This window comes from Sceloporus occidentalis, unplaced genomic scaffold (genome assembly GCF_023333645.1).
Source record: "Sceloporus occidentalis isolate IW3139 unplaced genomic scaffold, rSceOcc1.0.p SCAF_203, whole genome shotgun sequence".
Lineage (NCBI taxonomy): Eukaryota > Metazoa > Chordata > Lepidosauria > Squamata > Phrynosomatidae > Sceloporus > Sceloporus occidentalis.
Genome location: NW_028317183.1, coordinates 1,490,294 through 1,513,858, shown reverse-complemented (window position 1 = coordinate 1,513,858; position 23,565 = coordinate 1,490,294).

The window sequence follows — 23,565 nt, the reverse complement described above, 5'->3', positions numbered from 1 at the left end:
TTACAGTCTACATTTGTTGTATTTTATGCGATGAAATCTTTTATTTATACTCTTTATTTAGTTGATTTAAATCTTTCTACTTTCAGACAGCATTTGGTTTACTTGGCATAATCTTTTTTATTGTTTCATAGGATATCCCGATATTTTTTGTATTAGTCTTTTTAACGGCTTTGCTTTTGTTGTTGTAGTTGGTATTTTTTTGTAGGGTTTGTTTCTTCTTTATGAGATCTTCTCAATTTCAATGTTCAATCGGCTTTATTGTAGGATCTTTATTATTCTCAGTATATTTTTTCCAGTCATTTTAAGACAGTTTGCTTGTTGGTTATAGACAGTGGTATCTGTACGATTCCTCCTCGGTCTGGTTAATCGGTTTTTCGGTATACTATCGTTTTTTAAAACTTGTTGTAAATGTTTTCTTCAATGTCAATTTCTAAATCTAAAAATGGAAGCCGGGGAATGACGGTGGATAAGGATCTGCCGTAACTGAGATGTAATTGGGTTTCCAGACACGATTGGCCGGCCTGGTGGTCATTTGTTGTTTTTGTGTATTTGGGGTAGGAAAGATATCACTGGGATGGATGGATAGTTAATGTCTATTTAGGTCTATTCTTTTTTATTTAAACTCTGGCTGTTTTTCTTCTCTCTAAAAATGCGGTTAAGTTAATTTAGTGTCGATTTTGGTATCTTGAAGTTGTTCTTCATTCTTATCTTGACTTTTATCCTCTTTTTTCTCTCTGTAGCTATTTTCTCTTGTATCCTCTTTTTTCTCTCTGTAGCTATTTTCTCTTGTATCCTCTTTTTTTCTCTCTGTAGCTATTTTCTCTTTTATCTTCTTTTTTTCTCTCTGTAGCTATTTTCTCTTTTATCCTCTTTTTTCTCTCTGTAGCTATTTTCTCTTTTATCCTCTTTTTTCTCTCTGTAGCTGTTTTCTCTTTTATCCTCTTTTTTTCTCTCTGTAGCTATTTTCTTGGTGCGGAAAATACCATCCATGCTGCTGAGGATTTAGCGACCTTTATATAATTATTTAATAAAATACACTTAAGTAGAATCCCGGGACCTGGGACCTGGGTATACGATCAGAAGGAGCCTCATCCACGAGAACGCTCACCGGCGGGGGTCACACCGCCCTCGCTGTTACAGCAGAGCTTTATTTATCTTATATTCTTCTTCTTATAATTATTCACCTGGGCTCCATAAGACACCCTGCGCAATTATTCATTTTTTCTTCATTTTACACAACTCCGTCCCCTGGTTTATTGGAAGACCCTTTCAGTCATGATACCCATCCTAAATATGCAGCGCTTAACACCTAAACAGCTTCAATCGATTAAAACCACCAACCTCTGCATCAAAGAGCTTCTGAATCCAAGGAGAAATCCGATTGCCGTTTGGAGTCAAGAAGGAATTTTTTCCCCTGATTTCAGAACTGAAAGCAGCTTAATCAGGGGGTTTTTTTGCCTTCTTTTGGGTCAGGAGTAGGAAGGTTGGGCAGAAAGGTTGAGCCTTATGTACTATGTGGCCAATAAAGCTCTCTTATAAATAAAATGTACGGATCCTGAGATTTCTTTTCACATAATTATTCTGTGTATAGATAACGTGATACGCGTCGAAATACTTCAATCTCATCGCGACAGACTCTGGGGTGATTTTCAGTGTAATGGGGCAAATTCTTAAGGTCTCTTAAGGGGGAAAGAAGAAGAAATCGCAGAAAGAAAGTACAAAGAGGCCGTATATAGTATTAATGCGGGGGCCGGATTCTGAGGTTTTTGATAATTATAATAATCAGTGATACATATAATATTTTTGAAACTTTGTGGGTTGTCGTTTGGGAATGCGGGTACAGGAGAGAAAATTACCCTCCAGGAATTAATAATTAACTTTTAATGACAGAAATCTAATAATCTTAAAAAAATGAAACAGCTTTAACGGTATTCACAGAGAAAAGATAGATGATGGGGGAGGGGGGCACTCGCATCGCTGCTGTCATTTATGTTAAAAGTTAGAATTTTTCCCAATGAGAAGGTCAACAGCTGTGAGTGCATTCAGTGGATGTGATTATTCTCCGCCCACTCAATCAGGAAGCAACTCTGCCCACTTTTGCTTGTGATGTCATAAAGCTGCCCCGCCCAGTTTAGTTTGTGGTGTCATAAAGTTGCCCCGCCCAGTTTTGTCATAAGGTTGTCCTGCCTAATCACTGGGAAACCAGCCCTGTCCAGTTTAGTTTGTGATGTCATAAAGCGGCCCAGCCCAGTTTAGTTTGTGATGTCATAAAGTATCCCCGCCCAGTTTTATCATAAGGTTGTCCTGCCTAAACACTGGGAAACCAGCCCCGTCCAGTTTAGCTTGTGATGTCATAAAGCTGCCCCGCCCAGTTTTGTCATAAGGTTGTCCTGCCTAATCGGGGAAACCAGCCCCGTCTAGTTTAGTTTGTGATGTCATAAAGCGGCCCCGCCCAGTTTAGTTTGTGATGTCATAAAGTTGCCCCCCCACTTTTGTTTGTGATGTCATCAGTAGCCAAGGCTATAAATACAAGCAACTACTCTTAAACCACTCATTGTTCAGCGGAGCAGGCGAAGACAACATCACAGATATGGAGCTCCTCAGTACTATTTTTGGATGCCTCGGCACCATTATAAATTATTTTTCTATATATTTGCTGGGAGCTCAAACCTCTAAACGCCCTCCCTGAAAAGAACTTGAAGCCCTCCTCTACATGGACATCAATTGCAGAAGATGGAGGAGGCACACAGACCCTCCCTGTCCCATACTCACAGAGTGAGTCTCAGCTCTAGAAGAGCAGATCCGGGCAGGGAGACGACGAGAGACGGCACAGAAAAGAGTCACCTAGACGCCCTAACCGGGGCCAAGAGACCAGTAATGGACAGAACATCTCGAGTGGACTCGTGCCGAAGAAAATGGCCACGGCTCATCTCCGGAAATGAGAAGACTGCAGGCAAATATGAACCGGCTTCTCAAGAAGAATGTGGAGCTGTCCCGGCGCCGGAAGAGACGACTCAGAGAGTCTTTAGGATGGATGTGGCGGTCGCACCTAAGGGTATGATGATAGTGAGGGTCTTCTCCAATATAACCAGGGGACGGAGATGTGTAAAATAAAGACAACAAAAAATAGTGCAGTGTGTCTTATGGAACCAACGTGAGTAATTATAAGAAGAAGGAGAAGAGGAAGAAGAAGAAGAATATAAGATACATATAAGATAAATCTAGCTGTGTTGTAGCGGCGTGGGCAGTGTAACCCCTGCCTGTGGGCGCTCTTGCAGGTGAGGCTTCTTCTGATTGAATGCTTGGGACACAGGTTTCATAGTCAATAATGTTAGAGATATAATAAGCTAATAAAAGTTGCTCAGTTCTCATCAGCATGGGTGGTATTTTCAAGATAAGTGACATAATTATTATTATTATTATTTGTTTTATATTCCGTAGCGCTTACAGCTTACAGTCTACATTTGTTGTATTTTATGCGATGAAATCTTTTATTTATACTCTTTATTTAGTTGATTTAAATCTTTCTACTTTCAGACAGCATTTGGTTTACTTGGCATAATCTTTTTTATTGTTTCATAGGATATCCCGATATTTTTGTATTAGTCTTTTTAACGGCTTTGCTTTTGTTGTTGTAGTTGGTATTTTTTTGTAGGGTTTGTTTCTTCTTTATGAGATCTTCTCTATTTAAATGTTCAATCGGCTTTATTGTAGGATCTTTATTATTCTCAGTATATTTTTTCCAGTCATTTTAAGACAGTTTGCTTGTTGGTTATAGACAGTGGTATCTGTACGATTCCTCCTCAGTCTGGTTAATCGGTTTTTCGGTATACTATCGTTTTTTAAAACTTGTTGTAAATGTTTTCTTCAATGTCAATTTCTAAATCTAAAAATGGAAGCCGGGGAATGACGGTGGATAAGGATCTGCCGTAACTGAGATGTAATTGGGTTTCCAGACACGATTGGCCGGCCTGGTGGTCATTTGTTGTTTTTGTGTATTTGGGGTAGGAAAGATATCACTGGGATGGATGGATAGTTAATGTCTATTTAGGTCTATTCTTTTTTATTTAAACTCTGGCTGTTTTTCTTCTCTCTAAAAATGCGGTTAAGTTAATTTAGTGTCGATTTTGGTATCTTGAAGTTGTTCTTCATTCTTATCTTGACTTTTATCCTCTTTTTTCTCTCTGTAGCTATTTTCTCTTGTATCCTCTTTTTTCTCTCTGTAGCTATTTTCTCTTGTATCCTCTTTTTTTCTCTCTGTAGCTATTTTCTCTTTTATCTTCTTTTTTTCTCTCTGTAGCTATTTTCTCTTTTATCCTCTTTTTTCTCTCTGTAGCTATTTTCTCTTTTATCCTCTTTTTTCTCTCTGTAGCTATTTTCTCTTTTATCCTCTTTTTTTCTCTCTGTAGCTATTTTCTTGGTGCGGAAAATACCATCCATGCTGCTGAGGATTTAGCGACCTTTATATAATTATTTAATAAAATACACTTAAGTAGAATCCCGGGACCTGGGACCTGGGTATACGATCAGAAGGAGCCTCATCCACGAGAACGCTCACCGGCGGGGGTCACACCGCCCTCGCTGTTACAGCAGAGCTTTATTTATCTTATATTCTTCTTCTTATAATTATTCACCTGGGCTCCATAAGACACCCTGCGCAATTATTCATTTTTTCTTCATTTTACACAACTCCGTCCCCTGGTTTATTGGAAGACCCTTTCAGTCATGATACCCATCCTAAATATGCAGCGCTTAACACCTAAACAGCTTCAATCGATTAAAACCACCAACCTCTGCATCAAAGAGCTTCTGAATCCAAGGAGAAATCCGATTGCCGTTTGGAGTCAAGAAGGAATTTTTTCCCCTGATTTCAGAACTGAAAGCAGCTTAATCAGGGGTTTTTTTTGCCTTCTTTTGGGTCAGGAGTAGGAAGGTTGGGCAGAAAGGTTGAGCCTTATGTACTATGTGGCCAATAAAGCTCTCTTATAAATAAAATGTACGGATCCTGAGATTTCTTTTCACATAATTATTCTGTGTATAGATAACGTGATACGCGTCGAAATACTTCAATCTCATCGCGACAGACTCTGGGGTGATTTTCAGTGTAATGGGGCAAATTCTTAAGGTCTCTTAAGGGGGAAAGAAGAAGAAATCGCAGAAAGAAAGTACAAAGAGGCCGTATATAGTATTAATGCGGGGGCCGGATTCTGAGGTTTTTGATAATTATAATAATCAGTGATACATATAATATTTTTGAAACTTTGTGGGTTGTCGTTTGGGAATGCGGATACAGGAGAGAAAATTACCCTCCAGGAAGTAATAATTAACTTTTAATGACAGAAATCTAATAATCTTAAAAAAATGAAACAGCTTTAACGGTATTCACAGAGAAAAGATAGATGATGGGGGAGGGGGGCACTCGCATCGCTGCTGTCATTTATGTTAAAAGTTTGAATTTTTCCCAATGAGAAGGTCAACAGCTGTGAGTGCATTCAGTGGATGTGATTATTCTCCGCCCACTCAATCAGGAAGCAACTCTGCCCACTTTTGCTTGTGATGTCATAAAGCTGCCCCGCCCAGTTTAGTTTGTGGTGTCATAAAGTTGCCCCGCCCAGTTTTGTCATAAGGTTGTCCTGCCTAATCACTGGGAAACCAGCCCTGTCCAGTTTAGTTTGTGATGTCATAAAGCGGCCCAGCCCAGTTTAGTTTGTGATGTCATAAAGTATCCCCGCCCAGTTTTATCATAAGGTTGTCCTGCCTAAACACTGGGAAACCAGCCCCGTCCAGTTTAGCTTGTGATGTCATAAAGCTGCCCCGCCCAGTTTTGTCATAAGGTTGTCCTGCCTAATCGGGGAAACCAGCCCCGTCTAGTTTAGTTTGTGATGTCATAAAGCGGCCCCGCCCAGGTTAGTTTGTGATGTCATAAAGTTGCCCCGCCCACTTTTGTTTGTGATGTCATCAGTAGCCAAGGCTATAAATACAAGCAACTACTCTTAAACCACTCATTGTTCAGCGGAGCAGGCGAAGACAACATCACAGATATGGAGCTCCTCAGTACTATTTTTGGATGCCTCGGCACCATTATAAATTATTTTTCTATATATTTGCTGGGAGCTCAAACCTCTAAACGCCCTCCCTGAAAAGAACTTGAAGCCCTCCTCTACATGGACATCAATTGCAGAAGATGGAGGAGGCACACAGACCCTCCCTGTCCCATACTCACAGAGTGAGTCTCAGCTCTAGAAGAGCAGATCCGGGCAGGGAGACGACGAGAGACGGCACAGAAAAGAGTCACCTAGACGCCCTAACCGGGGCCAAGAGACCAGTAATGGACAGAACATCTCGAGTGGACTCGTGCCGAAGAAAATGGCCACGGCTCATCTCCGGAAATGAGAAGACTGCAGGCAAATATGAACCGGCTTCTCAAGAAGAATGTGGAGCTGTCCCGGCGCCGGAAGAGACGACTCAGAGAGTCTTTAGGATGGATGTGGCGGTCGCACCTAAGGGTATGATGATAGTGAGGGTCTTCTCCAATATAACCAGGGGATGGAGATGTGTAAAATAAAGACAACAAAAAATAGTGCAGTGTGTCTTATGGAACCAACGTGAGTAATTATAAGAAGAAGGAGAAGAGGAAGAAGAAGAAGAATATAAGATACATATAAGATAAATCTAGCTGTGTTGTAGCGGCGTGGGCAGTGTAACCCCTGCCTGTGGGCGCTCTTGCAGGTGAGGCTTCTTCTGATTGAATGCTTGGGACACAGGTTTCATAGTCAATAATGTTAGAGATATAATAAGCTAATAAAAGTTGCTCAGTTCTCATCAGCATGGGTGGTATTTTCAAGATAAGTGACATAAATAATTATTATTATTATTATTTGTTTAGCGCTTACAGCTTACAGTCTACATTTGTTGTATTTTATGCGATGAAATCTTTTATTTATACTCTTTATTTAGTTGATTTAAATCTTTCTACTTTCAGACAGCATTTGGTTTACTTGGCATAATCTTTTTTATTGTTTCATAGGATATCCCGATATTTTTGTATTAGTCTTTTTAACGGCTTTGCTTTTGTTGTTGTAGTTGGTATTTTTTTGTAGGGTTTGTTTCTTCTTTATGAGATCTTCTCAATTTCAATGTTCAATCGGCTTTATTGTAGGATCTTTATTATTCTCAGTATATTTTTTCCAGTCATTTTAAGACAGTTTGCTTGTTGGTTATAGACAGTGGTATCTGTACGATTCCTCCTCGGTCTGGTTAATCGGTTTTTCGGTATACTATCGTTTTTTAAAACTTGTTGTAAATGTTTTCTTCAATGTCAATTTCTAAATCTAAAAATGGAAGCCGGGGAATGACGGTGGATAAGGATCTGCCGTAACTGAGATGTAATTGGGTTTCCAGACACGATTGGCCGGCCTGGTGGTCATTTGTTGTTTTTGTGTATTTGGGGTAGGAAAGATATCACTGGGATGGATGGATAGTTAATGTCTATTTAGGTCTATTCTTTTTTATTTAAACTCTGGCTGTTTTTCTTCTCTCTAAAAATGCGGTTAAGTTAATTTAGTGTCGATTTTGGTATCTTGAAGTTGTTCTTCATTCTTATCTTGACTTTTATCCTCTTTTTTCTCTCTGTAGCTATTTTCTCTTGTATCCTCTTTTTTCTCTCTGTAGCTATTTTCTCTTGTATCCTCTTTTTTTCTCTCTGTAGCTATTTTCTCTTTTATCTTCTTTTTTTCTCTCTGTAGCTATTTTCTCTTTTATCCTCTTTTTTCTCTCTGTAGCTATTTTCTCTTTTATCCTCTTTTTTCTCTCTGTAGCTGTTTTCTCTTTTATCCTCTTTTTTTCTCTCTGTAGCTATTTTCTTGGTGCGGAAAATACCATCCATGCTGCTGAGGATTTAGCGACCTTTATATAATTATTTAATAAAATACACTTAAGTAGAATCCCGGGACCTGGGACCTGGGTATACGATCAGAAGGAGCCTCATCCACGAGAACGCTCACCGGCGGGGGTCACACCGCCCTCGCTGTTACAGCAGAGCTTTATTTATCTTATATTCTTCTTCTTATAATTATTCACCTGGGCTCCATAAGACACCCTGCGCAATTATTCATTTTTTCTTCATTTTACACAACTCCGTCCCCTGGTTTATTGGAAGACCCTTTCAGTCATGATACCCATCCTAAATATGCAGCGCTTAACACCTAAACAGCTTCAATCGATTAAAACCACCAACCTCTGCATCAAAGAGCTTCTGAATCCAAGGAGAAATCCGATTGCCGTTTGGAGTCAAGAAGGAATTTTTTCCCCTGATTTCAGAACTGAAAGCAGCTTAATCAGGGGGTTTTTTTGCCTTCTTTTGGGTCAGGAGTAGGAAGGTTGGGCAGAAAGGTTGAGCCTTATGTACTATGTGGCCAATAAAGCTCTCTTATAAATAAAATGTACGGATCCTGAGATTTCTTTTCACATAATTATTCTGTGTATAGATAACGTGATACGCGTCGAAATACTTCAATCTCATCGCGACAGACTCTGGGGTGATTTTCAGTGTAATGGGGCAAATTCTTAAGGTCTCTTAAGGGGGAAAGAAGAAGAAATCGCAGAAAGAAAGTACAAAGAGGCCGTATATAGTATTAATGCGGGGGCCGGATTCTGAGGTTTTTGATAATTATAATAATCAGTGATACATATAATATTTTTGAAACTTTGTGGGTTGTCGTTTGGGAATGCGGGTACAGGAGAGAAAATTACCCTCCAGGAATTAATAATTAACTTTTAATGACAGAAATCTAATAATCTTAAAAAAATGAAACAGCTTTAACGGTATTCACAGAGAAAAGATAGATGATGGGGGAGGGGGGCACTCGCATCGCTGCTGTCATTTATGTTAAAAGTTAGAATTTTTCCCAATGAGAAGGTCAACAGCTGTGAGTGCATTCAGTGGATGTGATTATTCTCCGCCCACTCAATCAGGAAGCAACTCTGCCCACTTTTGCTTGTGATGTCATAAAGCTGCCCCGCCCAGTTTAGTTTGTGGTGTCATAAAGTTGCCCCGCCCAGTTTTGTCATAAGGTTGTCCTGCCTAATCACTGGGAAACCAGCCCTGTCCAGTTTAGTTTGTGATGTCATAAAGCGGCCCAGCCCAGTTTAGTTTGTGATGTCATAAAGTATCCCCGCCCAGTTTTATCATAAGGTTGTCCTGCCTAAACACTGGGAAACCAGCCCCGTCCAGTTTAGCTTGTGATGTCATAAAGCTGCCCCGCCCAGTTTTGTCATAAGGTTGTCCTGCCTAATCGGGGAAACCAGCCCCGTCTAGTTTAGTTTGTGATGTCATAAAGCGGCCCCGCCCAGTTTAGTTTGTGATGTCATAAAGTTGCCCCCCCACTTTTGTTTGTGATGTCATCAGTAGCCAAGGCTATAAATACAAGCAACTACTCTTAAACCACTCATTGTTCAGCGGAGCAGGCGAAGACAACATCACAGATATGGAGCTCCTCAGTACTATTTTTGGATGCCTCGGCACCATTATAAATTATTTTTCTATATATTTGCTGGGAGCTCAAACCTCTAAACGCCCTCCCTGAAAAGAACTTGAAGCCCTCCTCTACATGGACATCAATTGCAGAAGATGGAGGAGGCACACAGACCCTCCCTGTCCCATACTCACAGAGTGAGTCTCAGCTCTAGAAGAGCAGATCCGGGCAGGGAGACGACGAGAGACGGCACAGAAAAGAGTCACCTAGACGCCCTAACCGGGGCCAAGAGACCAGTAATGGACAGAACATCTCGAGTGGACTCGTGCCGAAGAAAATGGCCACGGCTCATCTCCGGAAATGAGAAGACTGCAGGCAAATATGAACCGGCTTCTCAAGAAGAATGTGGAGCTGTCCCGGCGCCGGAAGAGACGACTCAGAGAGTCTTTAGGATGGATGTGGCGGTCGCACCTAAGGGTATGATGATAGTGAGGGTCTTCTCCAATATAACCAGGGGACGGAGATGTGTAAAATAAAGACAACAAAAAATAGTGCAGTGTGTCTTATGGAACCAACGTGAGTAATTATAAGAAGAAGGAGAAGAGGAAGAAGAAGAAGAATATAAGATACATATAAGATAAATCTAGCTGTGTTGTAGCGGCGTGGGCAGTGTAACCCCTGCCTGTGGGCGCTCTTGCAGGTGAGGCTTCTTCTGATTGAATGCTTGGGACACAGGTTTCATAGTCAATAATGTTAGAGATATAATAAGCTAATAAAAGTTGCTCAGTTCTCATCAGCATGGGTGGTATTTTCAAGATAAGTGACATAAATAATTATTATTATTATTATTTGTTTAGCGCTTACAGCTTACAGTCTACATTTGTTGTATTTTATGCGATGAAATCTTTTATTTATACTCTTTATTTAGTTGATTTAAATCTTTCTACTTTCAGACAGCATTTGGTTTACTTGGCATAATCTTTTTTATTGTTTCATAGGATATCCCGATATTTTTGTATTAGTCTTTTTAACGGCTTTGCTTTTGTTGTTGTAGTTGGTATTTTTTTGTAGGGTTTGTTTCTTCTTTATGAGATCTTCTCAATTTCAATGTTCAATCGGCTTTATTGTAGGATCTTTATTATTCTCAGTATATTTTTTCCAGTCATTTTAAGACAGTTTGCTTGTTGGTTATAGACAGTGGTATCTGTACGATTCCTCCTCGGTCTGGTTAATCGGTTTTTCGGTATACTATCGTTTTTTAAAACTTGTTGTAAATGTTTTCTTCAATGTCAATTTCTAAATCTAAAAATGGAAGCCGGGGAATGACGGTGGATAAGGATCTGCCGTAACTGAGATGTAATTGGGTTTCCAGACACGATTGGCCGGCCTGGTGGTCATTTGTTGTTTTTGTGTATTTGGGGTAGGAAAGATATCACTGGGATGGATGGATAGTTAATGTCTATTTAGGTCTATTCTTTTTTATTTAAACTCTGGCTGTTTTTCTTCTCTCTAAAAATGCGGTTAAGTTAATTTAGTGTCGATTTTGGTATCTTGAAGTTGTTCTTCATTCTTATCTTGACTTTTATCCTCTTTTTTCTCTCTGTAGCTATTTTCTCTTGTATCCTCTTTTTTCTCTCTGTAGCTATTTTCTCTTGTATCCTCTTTTTTTCTCTCTGTAGCTATTTTCTCTTTTATCTTCTTTTTTTCTCTCTGTAGCTATTTTCTCTTTTATCCTCTTTTTTCTCTCTGTAGCTATTTTCTCTTTTATCCTCTTTTTTCTCTCTGTAGCTGTTTTCTCTTTTATCCTCTTTTTTTCTCTCTGTAGCTATTTTCTTGGTGCGGAAAATACCATCCATGCTGCTGAGGATTTAGCGACCTTTATATAATTATTTAATAAAATACACTTAAGTAGAATCCCGGGACCTGGGACCTGGGTATACGATCAGAAGGAGCCTCATCCACGAGAACGCTCACCGGCGGGGGTCACACCGCCCTCGCTGTTACAGCAGAGCTTTATTTATCTTATATTCTTCTTCTTATAATTATTCACCTGGGCTCCATAAGACACCCTGCGCAATTATTCATTTTTTCTTCATTTTACACAACTCCGTCCCCTGGTTTATTGGAAGACCCTTTCAGTCATGATACCCATCCTAAATATGCAGCGCTTAACACCTAAACAGCTTCAATCGATTAAAACCACCAACCTCTGCATCAAAGAGCTTCTGAATCCAAGGAGAAATCCGATTGCCGTTTGGAGTCAAGAAGGAATTTTTTCCCCTGATTTCAGAACTGAAAGCAGCTTAATCAGGGGGTTTTTTTGCCTTCTTTTGGGTCAGGAGTAGGAAGGTTGGGCAGAAAGGTTGAGCCTTATGTACTATGTGGCCAATAAAGCTCTCTTATAAATAAAATGTACGGATCCTGAGATTTCTTTTCACATAATTATTCTGTGTATAGATAACGTGATACGCGTCGAAATACTTCAATCTCATCGCGACAGACTCTGGGGTGATTTTCAGTGTAATGGGGCAAATTCTTAAGGTCTCTTAAGGGGGAAAGAAGAAGAAATCGCAGAAAGAAAGTACAAAGAGGCCGTATATAGTATTAATGCGGGGGCCGGATTCTGAGGTTTTTGATAATTATAATAATCAGTGATACATATAATATTTTTGAAACTTTGTGGGTTGTCGTTTGGGAATGCGGGTACAGGAGAGAAAATTACCCTCCAGGAATTAATAATTAACTTTTAATGACAGAAATCTAATAATCTTAAAAAAATGAAACAGCTTTAACGGTATTCACAGAGAAAAGATAGATGATGGGGGAGGGGGGCACTCGCATCGCTGCTGTCATTTATGTTAAAAGTTTGAATTTTTCCCAATGAGAAGGTCAACAGCTGTGAGTGCATTCAGTGGATGTGATTATTCTCCGCCCACTCAATCAGGAAGCAACTCTGCCCACTTTTGCTTGTGATGTCATAAAGCTGCCCCGCCCAGTTTAGTTTGTGGTGTCATAAAGTTGCCCCGCCCAGTTTTGTCATAAGGTTGTCCTGCCTAATCACTGGGAAACCAGCCCTGTCCAGTTTAGTTTGTGATGTCATAAAGCGGCCCAGCCCAGTTTAGTTTGTGATGTCATAAAGTATCCCCGCCCAGTTTTATCATAAGGTTGTCCTGCCTAAACACTGGGAAACCAGCCCCGTCCAGTTTAGCTTGTGATGTCATAAAGCTGCCCCGCCCAGTTTTGTCATAAGGTTGTCCTGCCTAATCGGGGAAACCAGCCCCGTCTAGTTTAGTTTGTGATGTCATAAAGCGGCCCCGCCCAGTTTAGTTTGTGATGTCATAAAGTTGCCCCCCCCACTTTTGTTTGTGATGTCATCAGTAGCCAAGGCTATAAATACAAGCAACTACTCTTAAACCACTCATTGTTCAGCGGAGCAGGCGAAGACAACATCACAGATATGGAGCTCCTCAGTACTATTTTTGGATGCCTCGGCACCATTATAAATTATTTTTCTATATATTTGCTGGGAGCTCAAACCTCTAAACGCCCTCCCTGAAAAGAACTTGAAGCCCTCCTCTACATGGACATCAATTGCAGAAGATGGAGGAGGCACACAGACCCTCCCTGTCCCATACTCACAGAGTGAGTCTCAGCTCTAGAAGAGCAGATCCGGGCAGGGAGACGACGAGAGACGGCACAGAAAAGAGTCACCTAGACGCCCTAACCGGGGCCAAGAGACCAGTAATGGACAGAACATCTCGAGTGGACTCGTGCCGAAGAAAATGGCCACGGCTCATCTCCGGAAATGAGAAGACTGCAGGCAAATATGTACCGGCTTCTCAAGAAGAATGTGGAGCTGTCCCGGCGCCGGAAGAGACGACTCAGAGAGTCTTTAGGATGGATGTGGCGGTCGCACCTAAGGGTATGATGATAGTGAGGGTCTTCTCCAATATAACCAGGGGACGGAGATGTGTAAAATAAAGACAACAAAAAATAGTGCAGTGTGTCTTATGGAACCAACGTGAGTAATTATAAGAAGAAGGAGAAGAGGAAGAAGAAGAAGAATATAAGATACATATAAGATAAATCTAGCTGTGTTGTAGCGGCGTGGGCAGTGTAACCCCTGCCTGTGGGCGCTCTTGCAGGTGAGGCTTCTTCTGATTGAATGCTTGGGACACAGGTTTCATAGTCAATAATGTTAGAGATATAATAAGCTAATAAAAGTTGCTCAGTTCTCATCAGCATGGGTGGTATTTTCAAGATAAGTGACATAATTATTATTATTATTATTTGTTTTATATTCCGTAGCGCTTACAGCTTACAGTCTACATTTGTTGTATTTTATGCGATGAAATCTTTTATTTATACTCTTTATTTAGTTGATTTAAATCTTTCTACTTTCAGACAGCATTTGGTTTACTTGGCATAATCTTTTTTATTGTTTCATAGGATATCCCGATATTTTTGTATTAGTCTTTTTAACGGCTTTGCTTTTGTTGTTGTAGTTGGTATTTTTTTGTAGGGTTTGTTTCTTCTTTATGAGATCTTCTCAATTTCAATGTTCAATCGGCTTTATTGTAGGATCTTTATTATTCTCAGTATATTTTTTCCAGTCATTTTAAGACAGTTTGCTTGTTGGTTATAGACAGTGGTATCTGTACGATTCCTCCTCGGTCTGGTTAATCGGTTTTTCGGTATACTATCGTTTTTTAAAACTTGTTGTAAATGTTTTCTTCAATGTCAATTTCTAAATCTAAAAATGGAAGCCGGGGAATGACGGTGGATAAGGATCTGCCGTAACTGAGATGTAATTGGGTTTCCAGACACGATTGGCCGGCCTGGTGGTCATTTGTTGTTTTTGTGTATTTGGGGTAGGAAAGATATCACTGGGATGGATGGATAGTTAATGTCTATTTAGGTCTATTCTTTTTTATTTAAACTCTGGCTGTTTTTCTTCTCTCTAAAAATGCGGTTAAGTTAATTTAGTGTCGATTTTGGTATCTTGAAGTTGTTCTTCATTCTTATCTTGACTTTTATCCTCTTTTTTCTCTCTGTAGCTATTTTCTCTTGTATCCTCTTTTTTCTTTCTGTAGCTATTTTCTCTTTTATCCTCTTTTTTCTCTCTGTAGCTATTTTCTCTTGTATCCTCTTTTTTTCTCTCTGTAGCTATTTTCTCTCTTATCTTCTTTTTTTCTCTCTGTAGCTATTTTCTCTTTTATCCTCTTTTTTCTCTCTGTAGCTATTTTCTCTTTTATCCTCTTTTTTCTCTCTGTAGCTATTTTCTCTTTTATCCTCTTTTTTTCTCTCTGTAGCTATTTTCTTGGTGCGGAAAATACCATCCATGCTGCTGAGGATTTAGCGACCTTTATATAATTATTTAATAAAATACACTTAAGTAGAATCCCGGGACCTGGGACCTGGGTATACGATCAGAAGGAGCCTCATCCACGAGAACGCTCACCGGCGGGGGTCACACCGCCCTCGCTGTTACAGCAGAGCTTTATTTATCTTATATTCTTCTTCTTATAATTATTCACCTGGGCTCCATAAGACACCCTGCGCAATTATTCATTTTTTCTTCATTTTACACAACTCCGTCCCCTGGTTTATTGGAAGACCCTTTCAGTCATGATACCCATCCTAAATATGCAGCGCTTAACACCTAAACAGCTTCAATCGATTAAAACCACCAACCTCTGCATCAAAGAGCTTCTGAATCCAAGGAGAAATCCGATTGCCGTTTGGAGTCAAGAAGGAATTTTTTCCCCTGATGGCAGAACTGAAAGCAGCTTAATCAGGGGTTTTTTTTGCCTTCTTTTGGGTCAGGAGTAGGAAGGTTGGGCAGAAAGGTTGAGCCTTATGTACTATGTGGCCAATAAAGCTCTCTTATAAATAAAATGTACGGATCCTGAGATTTCTTTTCACATAATTATTCTGTGTATAGATAACGTGATACGCGTCGAAATACTTCAATCTCATCGCGACAGACTCTGGGGTGATTTTCAGTGTAATGGGGCAAATTCTTAAGGTCTCTTAAGGGGGAAAGAAGAAGAAATCGCAGAAAGAAAGTACAAAGAGGCCGTATATAGTATTAATGCGGGGGCCGGATTCTGAGGTTTTTGATAATTATAATAATCAGTGATACATATAATATTTTTGAAACTTTGTGGGTTGTCGTTTGGGAATGCGGGTACAGGAGAGAAAATTACCCTCCAGGAATTAATAATTAACTTTTAATGACAGAAATCTAATAATCTTAAAAAAATGAAACAGCTTTAACGGTATTCACAGAGAAAAGATAGATGATGGGGGAGGGGGGCACTCGCATCGCTGCTGTCATTTATGTTAAAAGTTTGAATTTTTCCCAATGAGAAGGCCAACAGCTGTGAGTGCATTCAGTGGATGTGATTATTCTCCGCCCACTCAATCAGGAAGCAACTCTGCCCACTTTTGCTTGTGATGTCATAAAGCTGCCCCGCCCAGTTTAGTTTGTGGTGTCATAAAGTTGCCCAGCCCAGTTTTGTAATAAGGTTGTCCTGCCTAATCACTGGGAAACCAGCCCTGTCCAGTTTAGTTTGTGATGTCATAAAGCGGCCCAGCCCAGTTTAGTTTGTGATGTCATAAAGTATCCCCGCCCAGTTTTATCATAAGGTTGTCCTGCCTAAACACTGGGAAACCAGCCCCGTCCAGTTTAGCTTGTGATGTCATAAAGCTGCCCCGCCCAGTTTTGTCATAAGGTTGTCCTGCCTAATCGGGGAAACCAGCCCCGTCTAGTTTAGTTTGTGATGTCATAAAGCGGCCCCGCCCAGGTTAGTTTGTGATGTCATAAAGTTGCCCCCCCCACTTTTGTTTGTGATGTCATCAGTAGCCAAGGCTATAAATACAAGCAACTACTCTTAAACCACTCATTGTTCAGCGGAGCAGGCGAAGACAACATCATAGATATGGAGCTCCTCAGTACTATTTTTGGATGCCTCGGCACCATTATAAATTATTTTTCTATATATTTGCTGGGAGCTCAAACCTCTAAACGCCCTCCCTGAAAAGAACTTGAAGCCCTCCTCTACATGGACATCAATTGCAGAAGATGGAGGAGGCACACAGACCCTCCCTGTCCCATACTCACAGAGTGAGTCTCAGCTCTAGAAGAGCAGATCCGGGCAGGGAGACGACGAGAGACGGCACAGAAAAGAGTCACCTAGACGCCCTAACCGGGGCCAAGAGACCAGTAATGGACAGAACATCTCGAGTGGACTCGTGCCGAAGAAAATGGCCACGGCTCATCTCCGGAAATGAGAAGACTGCAGGCAAATATGAACCGGCTTCTCAAGAAGAATGTGGAGCTGTCCCGGCGCCGGAAGAGACGACTCAGAGAGTCTTTAGGATGGATGTGGCGGTCGCACCTAAGGGTATGATGATAGTGAGGGTCTTCTCCAATATAACCAGGGGACGGAGATGTGTAAAATAAAGACAACAAAAAATAGTGCAGTGTGTCTTATGGAACCAACGTGAGTAATTATAAGAAGAAGGAGAAGAGGAAGAAGAAGAAGAATATAAGATACATATAAGATAAATCTAGCTGTGTTGTAGCGGCGTGGGCAGTGTAACCCCTGCCTGTGGGCGCTCTTGCAGGTGAGGCTTCTTCTGATTGAATGCTTGGGACACAGGTTTCATAGTCAATAATGTTAGAGATATAATAAGCTAATAAAAGTTGCTCAGTTCTCATCAGCATGGGTGGTATTTTCAAGATAAGTGACATAATTATTATTATTATTATTTGTTTTATATTCCTTAGCGCTTACAGCTTACAGTCTACATTTGTTGTATTTTATGCGATGAAATCTTTTATTTATACTCTTTATTTAGTTGATTTTAATCTTTCTACTTTCAGACAGCATTTGGTTTACTTGGCATAATCTTTTTTATTGTTTCATAGGATATCCCGATATTTTTGTATTAGTCTTTTTAACGGCTTTGCTTTTGTTGTTGTAGTTGGTATTTTTTTGTAGGGTTTGTTTCTTCTTTATGAGATCTTCTCAATTTCAATGTTCAATCGGCTTTATTGTAGGATCTTTATTATTCTCAGTATATTTTTTCCAGTCATTTTAAGACAGTTTGCTTGTTGGTTATAGACAGTGGTATCTGTACGATTCCTCCTCGGTCTGGTTAATCGGTTTTTCGGTATACTATCGTTTTTTAAAACTTGTTGTAAATGTTTTCTTCAATGTCAATTTCTAAATCTAAAAATGGAAGGCGGGGAATGACGGTGGATAAGGATCTGCCGTAACTGAGATGTAATTGGGTTTCCAGACACGATTGGCCGGCCTGGTGGTCATTTGTTGTTTTTGTGTATTTGGGGTAGGAAAGATATCACTGGGATGGATGGATAGTTAATGTCTATTTAGGTCTATTCTTTTTTATTTAAACTCTGGCTGTTTTTCTTCTCTCTAAAAATGCGGTTAAGTTAATTTAGTGTCGATTTTGGTATCTTGAAGTTGTTCTTCATTCTTATCTTGACTTTTATCCTCTTTTTTCTCTCTGTAGCTATTTTCTCTTGTATCCTCTTTTTTCTTTCTGTAGCTATTTTCTCTTTTATCCTCTTTTTTCTCTCTGTAGCTATTTTCTCTTGTATCCTCTTTTTTTCTCTCTGTAGCTATTTTCTCTCTTATCTTCTTTTTTTCTCTCTGTAGCTATTTTCTCTTTTATCCTCTTTTTTCTCTCTGTAGCTATTTTCTCTTTTATCCTCTTTTTTCTCTCTGTAGCTATTTTCTCTTTTATCCTCTTTTTTTCTCTCTGTAGCTATTTTCTTGGTGCGGAAAATACCATCCATGCTGCTGAGGATTTAGCGACCTTTATATAATTATTTAATAAAATACACTTAAGTAGAATCCCGGGACCTGGGACCTGGGTATACGATCAGAAGGAGCCTCATCCACGAGAACGCTCACCGGCGGGGGTCACACCGCCCTCGCTGTTACAGCAGAGCTTTATTTATCTTATATTCTTCTTCTTATAATTATTCACCTGGGCTCCATAAGACACCCTGCGCAATTATTCATTTTTTCTTCATTTTACACAACTCCGTCCCCTGGTTTATTGGAAGACCCTTTCAGTCATGATACCCATCCTAAATATGCAGCGCTTAACACCTAAACAGCTTCAATCGATTAAAACCACCAACCTCTGCATCAAAGAGCTTCTGAATCCAAGGAGAAATCCGATTGCCGTTTGGAGTCAAGAAGGAATTTTTTCCCCTGATGGCAGAACTGAAAGCAGCTTAATCAGGGGTTTTTTTTGCCTTCTTTTGGGTCAGGAGTAGGAAGGTTGGGCAGAAAGGTTGAGCCTTATGTACTATGTGGCCAATAAAGCTCTCTTATAAATAAAATGTACGGATCCTGAGATTTGTTTTCACATAATTATTCTGTGTATAGATAACGTGATACGCGTCGAAATACTTCAATCTCATCGCGACAGACTCTGGGGTGATTTTCAGTGTAATGGGGCAAATTCTTAAGGTCTCTTAAGGGGGAAAGAAGAAGAAATCGCAGAAAGAAAGTACAAAGAGGCCGTATATAGTATTAATGCGGGGGCCGGATTCTGAGGTTTTTGATAATTATAATAATCAGTGATACATATAATATTTTTGAAACTTTGTGGGTTGTCGTTTGGGAATGCGGGTACAGGAGAGAAAATTACCCTCCAGGAATTAATAATTAACTTTTAATGACAGAAATCTAATAATCTTAAAAAAATGAAACAGCTTTAACGGTATTCACAGAGAAAAGATAGATGATGGGGGAGGGGGGCACTCGCATCGCTGCTGTCATTTATGTTAAAAGTTTGAATTTTTCCCAATGAGAAGGTCAACAGCTGTGAGTGCATTCAGTGGATGTGATTATTCTCCGCCCACTCAATCAGGAAGCAACTCTGCCCACTTTTGCTTGTGATGTCATAAAGCTGCCCCGCCCAGTTTAGTTTGTGGTGTCATAAAGTTGCCCCGCCCAGTTTTGTCATAAGGTTGTCCTGCCTAATCACTGGGAAACCAGCCCTGTCCAGTTTAGTTTGTGATGTCATAAAGCGGCCCAGCCCAGTTTAGTTTGTGATGTCATAAAGTATCCCCGCCCAGTTTTATCATAAGGTTGTCCTGCCTAAACACTGGGAAACCAGCCCTGTCCAGTTTAGCTTGTGATGTCATAAAGCTGCCCCGCCCAGTTTTGTCATAAGGTTGTCCTGCCTAATCGGGGAAACCAGCCCCGTCTAGTTTAGTTTGTGATGTCATAAAGCGGCCCCGCCCAGTTTAGTTTGTGATGTCATAAAGTTGCCCCGCCCACTTTTGTTTGTGATGTCATCAGTAGCCAAGGCTATAAATACAAGCAACTACTCTTAAACCACTCATTGTTCAGCGGAGCAGGCGAAGACAACATCACAGATATGGAGCTCCTCAGTACTATTTTTGGATGCCTCGGCACCATTATAAATTATTTTTCTATATATTTGCTGGGAGCTCAAACCTCTAAACGCCCTCCCTGAAAAGAACTTGAAGCCCTCCTCTACATGGACATCAATTGCAGAAGATGGAGGAGGCACACAGACCCTCCCTGTCCCATACTCACAGAGTGAGTCTCAGCTCTAGAAGAGCAGATCCGGGCAGGGAGACGACGAGAGACGGCACAGAAAAGAGTCACCTAGACGCCCTAACCGGGGCCAAGAGACCAGTAATGGACAGAACATCTCGAGTGGACTCGTGCCGAAGAAAATGGCCACGGCTCATCTCCGGAAATGAGAAGACTGCAGGCAAATATGAACCGGCTTCTCAAGAAGAATGTGGAGCTGTCCCGGCGCCGGAAGAGACGACTCAGAGAGTCTTTAGGATGGATGTGGCGGTCGCACCTAAGGGTATGATGATAGTGAGGGTCTTCTCCAATATAACCAGGGGACGGAGATGTGTAAAATAAAGACAACAAAAAATAGTGCAGTGTGTCTTATGGAACCAACGTGAGTAATTATAAGAAGAAGGACAAGAGGAAGAAGAAGAAGAATATAAGATACATATAAGATAAATCTAGCTGTGTTGTAGCGGCGTGGGCAGTGTAACCCCTGCCTGTGGGTGCTCTTGCAGGTGAGGCTTCTTCTGATTGAATGCTTGGGACACAGGTTTCATAGTCAATAATGTTAGAGATATAATAAGCTAATAAAAGTTGCTCAGTTCTCATCAGCATGGGTGGTATTTTCAAGATAAGTGACATAATTATTATTATTATTATTTGTTTTATATTCCGTAGGGCTTACAGCTTACAGTCTACATTTGTTGTATTTTATGCGATGAAATCTTTTATTTATACTCTTTATTTAGTTGATTTAAATCTTTCTACTTTCAGACAGCATTTGGTTTACTTGGCATAATCTTTTTTATTGTTTCATAGGATATCCCGATATTTTTGTATTAGTCTTTTTAACGGCTTTGCTTTTGTTGTTGTAGTTGGTATTTTTTTGTAGGGTTTGTTTCTTCTTTATGAGATCTTCTCTATTTCAATGTTTAATCGGCTTTATTGTAGGATCTTTATTATTCTCAGTATATTTTTTCCAGTCATTTTAAGACAGTTTGCTTGTTGGTTATAGACAGTGGTATCTGTACGATTCCTCCTCGGTCTGGTTAATCGGTTTTTCGGTATACTATCGTTTTTTAAAACTTGTTGTAAATGTTTTCTTCAATGTCAATTTCTAAATCTAAAAATGGAAGCCGGGGAATGACGGTGGATAAGGATCTGCCGTAACTGAGATGTAATTGGGTTTCCAGACACGATTGGCCGGCCTGGTGGTCATTTGTTGTTTTTGTGTATTTGGGGTAGGAAAGATATCACTGGGATGGATAGTTAATGTCTATTTAGGTCTATTCTTTTTTATTTAAACTCTGGCTGTTTTTCTTCTCTCTAAAAATGCGGTTAAGTTAATTTAGTGTCGATTTTGGTATCTTGAAGTTGTTCTTCATTCTTATCTTGACTTTTATCCTCTTTTTTCTCTCTGTAGCTATTTTCTCTTTTATCTTCTTTTTTTCTCTCTGTAGCTATTTTCTCTTTTATCCTCTTTTTTTCTCTCTGTAGCTATTTTCTCTTTTATCTTCTTTTTTTCTCTCTGTAGCTATTTTCTCTTTTATCCTCTTTTTTCTCTCTGTAGCTATTTTCTCTTTTATCCTCTTTTTTCTCTCTGTAGCTATTTTCTCTTTTATCCTCTTTTTTTCTCTCTGTAGCTATTTTCTTGGTGCGGAAAATACCATCCATGCTGCTGAGGATTTAGCGACCTTTATATAATTATTTAATAAAATACACTTAAGTAGAATCCCGGGACCTGGGACCTGGGTATACGATCAGAAGGAGCCTCATCCACGAGAACGCTCACCGGCGGGGGTCACACCGCCCTCGCTGTTACAGCAGAGCTTTATTTATCTTATATTCTTCTTCTTATAATTATTCACCTGGGCTCCATAAGACACCCTGCGCAATTATTCATTTTTTCTTCATTTTACACAACTCCGTCCCCTGGTTTATTGGAAGACCCTTTCAGTCATGATACCCATCCTAAATATGCAGCGCTTAACACCTAAACAGCTTCAATCGATTAAAACCACCAACCTCTGCATCAAAGAGCTTCTGAATCCAAGGAGAAATCCGATTGCCGTTTGGAGTCAAGAAGGAATTTTTTCCCCTGATGGCAGAACTGAAAGCAGCTTAATCAGGGTTTTTTTTTGCCTTCTTTTGGGTCAGGAGTAGGAAGGTTGGGCAGAAAGGTTGAGCCTTATGTACTATGTGGCCAATAAAGCTCTCTTATAAATAAAATGTACGGATCCTGAGATTTGTTTTCACATAATTATTCTGTGTATAGATAACGTGATACGCGTCGAAATACTTCAATCTCATCGCGTCAGACTCTGGGGTGATTTTCAGTGTAATGGGGCAAATTCTTAAGGTCTCTTAAGGGGGAAAGAAGAAGAAATCGCAGAAAGAAAGTACAAAGAGGCCGTTTATAGTATTAATGCGGGGGCCGGATTCTGAGGTTTTTGATAATTATAATAATCAGTGATACATATAATATTTTTGAAACTTTGTGGGTTGTCGTTTGGGAATGCGGGTACAGGAGAGAAAATTACCCTCCAGGAATTAATAATTAACTTTTAATGACAGAAATCTAATAATCTTAAAAAAATGAAACAGCTTTAACGGTATTCACAGAGAAAAGATAGATGATGGGGGAGGGGGGCACTCGCATCGCTGCTGTCATTTATGTTAAAAGTTTGAATTTTTCCCAATGAGAAGGTCAACAGCTGTGAGTGCATTCAGTGGATGTGATTATTCTCCGCCCACTCAATCAGGAAGCAACTCTGCCCACTTTTGCTTGTGATGTCATAAAGCTGCCCCGCCCAGTTTAGTTTGTGGTGTCATAAAGTTGCCCCGCCCAGTTTTGTCATAAGGTTGTCCTGCCTAATCACTGGGAAACCAGCCCTGTCCAGTTTAGTTTGTGATGTCATAAAGCGGCCCAGCCCAGTTTAGTTTGTGATGTCATAAAGTATCCCCGCCCACTTTTATCATAAGGTTGTCCTGCCTAAACACTGGGAAACCAGCCCCGTCCAGTTTAGCTTGTGATGTCATAAAGCTGCTCCGCCCAGTTTTGTCATAAGGTTGTGCTGCCTAATCGGGGAAACCAGCCCCGTCTAGTTTAGTTTGTGATGTCATAAAGCGGCCCCGCCCAGGTTAGTTTGTGATGTCATAAAGTTGCCCCGCCCACTTTTGTTTGTGATGTCATCAGTAGCCAAGGCTATAAATACAAGCAACTACTCTTAAACCACTCATTGTTCAGCGGAGCAGGCGAAGACAACATCACAGATATGGAGCTCCTCAGTACTATTTTTGGATGCCTCGGCACCATTATAAATTATTTTTCTATATATTTGCTGGGAGCTCAAACCTCTAAACGCCCTCCCTGAAAAGAACTTGAAGCCCTCCTCTACATGGACATCAATTGCAGAAGATGGAGGAGGCACACAGACCCTCCCTGTCCCATACTCACAGAGTGAGTCTCAGCTCTAGAAGAGCAGATC